The sequence below is a fragment of the Phalangium opilio genome, unplaced genomic scaffold (genome assembly GCF_054372755.1).
Source record: "Phalangium opilio isolate 3A_F unplaced genomic scaffold, DU_Popi_V2 ptg000246l_1, whole genome shotgun sequence".
NCBI classification, from domain to species: domain Eukaryota; kingdom Metazoa; phylum Arthropoda; class Arachnida; order Opiliones; family Phalangiidae; genus Phalangium; species Phalangium opilio.
In genome coordinates this window covers 6,701,304-6,707,303 of record NW_028324225.1, presented here as the reverse complement: position 1 = coordinate 6,707,303, position 6,000 = coordinate 6,701,304, and positions in this window count along the sequence as shown.

Below are 6,000 nucleotides of genomic sequence, written 5' to 3'. Positions count from 1 at the left end.
GTTCGTTACAGAAACGACGTCACGCTCACTTGTCAAGCATTGACCAATGAGAGAACGCAAACTTTGAATTTCCAGTATAAAAGTTGGTTTGAAGTTCAGGCGGAGTGTACTACTGAGTAAACTAATAATTTTTAAAGTTAAAATTATATAAATTTAAAATGAATATTAATATATCCTAGGGAAATATAGAATTCATGGCAACAGAAATTTTTTTGTGAAGTTTATGAAAATTGTGAAGAAAAAAAGACGGGACAATGTGCTCCGTCACTCTCTCAAATTGATCCACCGTGGACATTGACATGGTCTATGCCCTCTGGGAAGATAATTTTGAGGGTCGGCGTTAAAATTAAATTGGTTGGCTCCTTGCGGATTTCGAACGCGAACTCTTTCTCCAATGTTTCTTGGGAAATTTTCCTGTTCCGCTCTTGGTCTGCCCACAGGCCTCCTTTCTCGTGCTGGAGGATTGTTGAATACTTCTTCATTTTGATGATTCGCTCTTGGTCTGCCCACAGGCCTCCTTTCTCGTGCTGGAAGATTGTTTAATACTTCTTCATTTTGATGATTCGCTCTTGGTCTGCCCACAGGCCTCCTTTCTCGTGCTGGAAGATTGTTTAATACTTCTTCATTTTGATGATTCGCTCTTGGTCTGCCCACAGGCCGCCTTCCTCGTGCCAGAGGATTGTTTAGAATTTCCCTTTCCACGAATGGTTCATTTTGATGAGCTGCCCTAGCTCTACCCACAGGCCGCCTTCCTCGTGCCGGAGGATTGTTTAATATTTTCCCTTTCCACGAATGGTTCATTTTGATGAGCTGCCTTAGCTCTACCCACAGGCCGCCTTCCTCGTGCCGGAGGATTGTTTAATATTTCCCTTTCCACGAATGGTTCATTTTGATGAGCTGCCCTAGCTCTACCCACAGGCCGCCTTCCTCGTGCCGGAGGATTGTTTAATATTTCCCTTTCCACGAATGGTTAATTTTATGAGGTGCCCTAGCTCTACCCACAGGCCGCCTTCCTCGTGCCGGAGGATTGTTTAATATTTCCCTTTCCACGAATGGTTCATTTTGATGAGCTGCCCTAGCTCTACCCACAGGCCGCCTTCCTCGTGCCGGAGGATTGTTTAATATTTCCCTTTCCACGAATGGTTCATTTTGATGAGCTGCCCTAGCTCTACCCACAGGCCGCCTTCCTCGTGCCGGAGGATTGTTTAATATTTCCCTTTCCACGAATGGTTCATTTTGATGAGCTGCCCTAGCTCTACCCACAGGCCGCCTTCCTCGTGCCGGAGGATTGTTTAATATTTTCCCTTTCCACGAATGGTTCATTTTGATGAGCTGCCTTAGCTCTACCCACAGGCCGCCTTCCTCGTGCCGGAGGATTGTTTAATATTTCCCTTTCCACGAATGGTTCATTTTGATGAGCTGCCCTAGCTCTACCCACAGGCCGCCTTCCTCGTGCCGGAGGATTGTTTAATATTTCCCTTTCCACGAATGGTTAATTTTATGAGCTGCCCTAGCTCTACCCACAGGCCGCCTTCCTCATGCCGGAGGATTGTTTAATATTTCCCTTTCCACGAATGGTTCATTTTGATGAGCTGCCCTAGCTCTACCCACAGGCCGCCTTCCTCGTGCCGGAGGATTGTTTAATATTTCCCTTTCCACGAATGGTTCATTTTGATGAGCTGCCCTAGCTCTACCCACAGGCCGCCTTCCTCGTGCCGGAGGATTGTTTAATATTTTCCCTTTCCACGAATGGTTCATTTTGATGAGCTGCCTTAGCTCTACCCACAGGCCGCCTTCCTCGTGCCGGAGGATTGTTTAATATTTCCCTTTCCACGAATGGTTCATTTTGATGAGCTGCCCTAGCTCTACCCACAGGCCGCCTTCCTCGTGCCGGAGGATTGTTTAATATTTCCCTTTCCACGAATGGTTAATTTTATGAGCTGCCCTAGCTCTACCCACAGGCCGCCTTCCTCGTGCCGGAGGATTGTTTAATATTTCCCTTTCCACGAATGGTTCATTTTGATGAGCTGCCCTAGCTCTACCCACAGGCCGCCTTTCTCGTGCCGGAGGATTGTTTAATATTTCCCTTTCCACGAATGGTTCATTTTGATGAGCTGCCCTAGCTCTACCCACAGGCCGCCTTCCTCGTGCCGGAGGATTGTTTAATATTTCCCTTTCCACGAATGGTTCATTTTGATGAGCTGCCCTAGCTCTACCCACAGGCCGCCTTCCTCGTGCCGGAGGATTGTTTAATATTTCCCTTTCCACGAATGGTTCATTTTGATGAGCTGCCCTAGCTCTACCCACAGGCCGCCTTCCTCGTGCCGGAGGATTGTTTAATATTTCCCTTTCCACGAATGGTTAATTTTATGAGCTGCCCTAGCTCTACCCACAGGCCGCCTTCCTCGTGCCGGAGGATTGTTTAATATTTCCCTTTCCACGAATGGTTCATTTTGATGAGCTGCCCTAGCTCTACCCACAGGCCGCCTTCCTCGTGCCGGAGGATTGTTTAATATTTTCCCTTTCCACGAATGGTTCATTTTGATGAGCTGCCTTAGCTCTACCCACAGGCCGCCTTCCTCGTGCCGGAGGATTGTTTAATATTTCCCTTTCCACGAATGGTTCATTTTGATGAGCTGCCCTAGCTCTACCCACAGGCCGCCTTCCTCGTGCCGGAGGATTGTTTAATATTTCCCTTTCCACGAATGGTTAATTTTATGAGCTGCCCTAGCTCTACCCACAGGCCGCCTTCCTCGTGCCGGAGGATTGTTTAATATTTCCCTTTCCACGAATGGTTCATTTTGATGAGCTGCCCTAGCTCTACCCACAGGCCGCCTTCCTCGTGCCGGAGGATTGTTTAATATTTCCCTTTCCACGAATGGTTCATTTTGATGAGCTGCCCTAGCTCTACCCACAGGCCGCCTTCCTCGTGCCGGAGGATTGTTTAATATTTCCCTTTCCACGAATGGTTCATTTTGATGAGCTGCCCTAGCTCTACCCACAGGCCGCCTTCCTCGTGCCGGAGGATTGTTTAATATTTTCCCTTTCCACGAATGGTTCATTTTGATGAGCTGCCTTAGCTCTACCCACAGGCCGCCTTCCTCGTGCCGGAGGATTGTTTAATATTTCCCTTTCCACGAATGGTTCATTTTGATGAGCTGCCCTAGCTCTACCCACAGGCCGCCTTCCTCGTGCCGGAGGATTGTTTAATATTTCCCTTTCCACGAATGGTTAATTTTATGAGCTGCCCTAGCTCTACCCACAGGCCGCCTTCCTCGTGCCGGAGGATTGTTTAATATTTCCCTTTCCACGAATGGTTCATTTTGATGAGCTGCCCTAGCTCTACCCACAGGCCGCCTTCCTCGTGCCGGAGGATTGTTTAATATTTCCCTTTCCACGAATGGTTCATTTTGATGAGCTGCCCTAGCTCTACCCACAGGCCGCCTTCCTCGTGCCGGAGGATTGTTTAATATTTCCCTTTCCACGAATGGTTCATTTTGACGAGCTGCCCTAGCTCTACCCACAGGCCGCCTTCCTCGTGCCGGAGGATTGTTTAATATTTCCCTTTCCACGAATGGTTCATTTTGATGAGCTGCCCTAGCTCTACCCACAGGCCGCCTTCCTCGTGCCGGAGGATTGTTTAATATTTCCCTTTCCACGAATAGTTCATTTTGATGAGCTGCCCTAGCTCTACCCACAGGCCGCCTTCCTCGTGCCGGAGGATTGTTTAATATTTCCCTTTCCACGAATGGTTCATTTTGATGAGCTGCCCTAGCTCTACCCACAGGCCGCCTTCCTCGTGCCGGAGGATTGTTTAATATTTCCCTTTCCACGAATGGTTCATTTTGATGAGCTGCCCTAGCTCTACCCACAGGCCGCCTTCCTCGTGCCGGAGGATTGTTTAATATTTCCCTTTCCACGAATGGTTCATTTTGATGAGCTGCCCTAGCTCTACCCACAGGCCGCCTTCCTCGTGCCGGAGGATTGTTTTATATTTCCCTTTCCACGAATGGTTCATTTTGATGAGCTGCCCTAGCTCTACCCACAGGCCGCCTTCCTCGTGCCGGAGGATTGTTTAATATTTCCCTTTCCACGAATGGTTCATTTTGACGAGCTGCCCTAGCTCTACCCACAGGCCGCCTTCCTCGTGCCGGAGGATTGTTTAATATTTCCCTTTCCACGAATGGTTCATTTTGATGAGCTGCCCTAGCTCTACCCACAGGCCGCCTTCCTCGTGCCGGAGGATTGTTTAATATTTCCCTTTCCACGAATGGTTCATTTTGATGAGCTGCCCTAGCTCTACCCACAGGCCGCCTTTCTCGTGCCGGAGGATTGTTTAATATTTCCCTTTCCACGAATGGTTCATTTTGATGAGCTGCCCTAGCTCTACCCACAGGCCGCCTTCCTCGTGCCGGAGGATTGTTTAATATTTCCCTTTCCACGAATGGTTCATTTTGATGAGCTGCCCTAGCTCTACCCACAGGCCGCCTTCCTCGTGCCGGAGGATTGTTTAATATTTCCCTTTCCACGAATGGTTCATTTTGATGAGCTGCCCTAGCTCTACCCACAGGCCGCCTTCCTCGTGCCGGAGGATTGTTTAATATTTCCCTTTCCACGAATGGTTCATTTTGATGAGCTGCCCTAGCTCTACCCACAGGCCGCCTTCCTCGTGCCGGAGGATTGTTTAATATTTCCCTTTCCACGAATGGTTCATTTTGATGAGCTGCCCTAGCTCTACCCACAGGCCGCCTTCCTCGTGCCGGAGGATTGTTTAATATTTCCCTTTCCACGAATGGTTCATTTTGATGAGCTGCCCTAGCTCTACCCACAGGCCGCCTTCCTCGTGCCGGAGGATTGTTTAATATTTCCCTTTCCACGAATGGTTCATTTTGATGAGCTGCCCTAGCTCTACCCACAGGCCGCCTTCCTCGTGCCGGAGGATTGTTTAATATTTCCCTTTCCACGAATTTTTCATTTTGATGAGCTGCCCTAGCTCTACCCACAGGCCGCCTTCCTCGTGCCGGAGGATTGTTTAATATTTCCCTTTCCACGAATGGTTCATTTTGATGAGCTGCCCTAGCTCTACCCACAGGCCGCCTTCCTCGTGCCGGAGGATTGTTTAATATTTCCCTTTCCACGAATGGTTCATTTTGATGAGCTGCCCTAGCTCTACCCACAGGCCGCCTTCCTCGTGCCGGAGGATTGTTTAATATTTCCCTTTCCACGAATGGTTCATTTTGATGAGCTGCCCTAGCTCTACCCACAGGCCGCCTTCCTCGTGCTGGAGGATTGTTCAATACTTCCCTTTCCACGAATGGTTCATTGTCCTCTTCTCCTGTGTCAGGGTCTTCCAGTAGGTCGTCTCTTTGACGGTTTAAATTGATTTCTATGTGGTCTCGTTCACCCCTCCTTAAATCACCTCCTTCGTAGTAAAAGTGTAGTGTAACTGGGCAATTATCGGACATTGAGATTAGTCTATCCATCTTGTTGGCTAGATTTTGAAATAAAGACATAGGATTTTATAGGAGAAAAAATGTGTTTTTATAGGAAAATATAGGACTAAAAATGACTGGAGCTTGTCATGAAGTGGCCAAAACTGGACAATAACAGTAAACACTGATTTAAATAGAGATTGAACTTACCTGGTAGCAGCAACCGTAAAATGCACAGAATAGTTCTTTTACACAACAAACTAGCTAAGCCTAATCCTAAGAATGCGCGTGCTGAAATACAATATCAATTGTCAGCACGCGCAAAGCTATAGAGCTATTAAATATTAAAATACTTTTGTTTGTTACCCTTCGGGTAAAGGTGGAGCACCCTCTTCTTGCCCAGGCGCGTTAACATGATAAACGCAAAAACTTTACACCCTGAAGCTTCGGAGCTGCAAATACTTTCTCTAGAGGCGCTTATATCTTGAGCTTTCTGAAGTCGACTCAAAACGGACGACGTAATTGTACATTCCATTCTAAAACATCGGAAGAAAAAGAATTATAAATA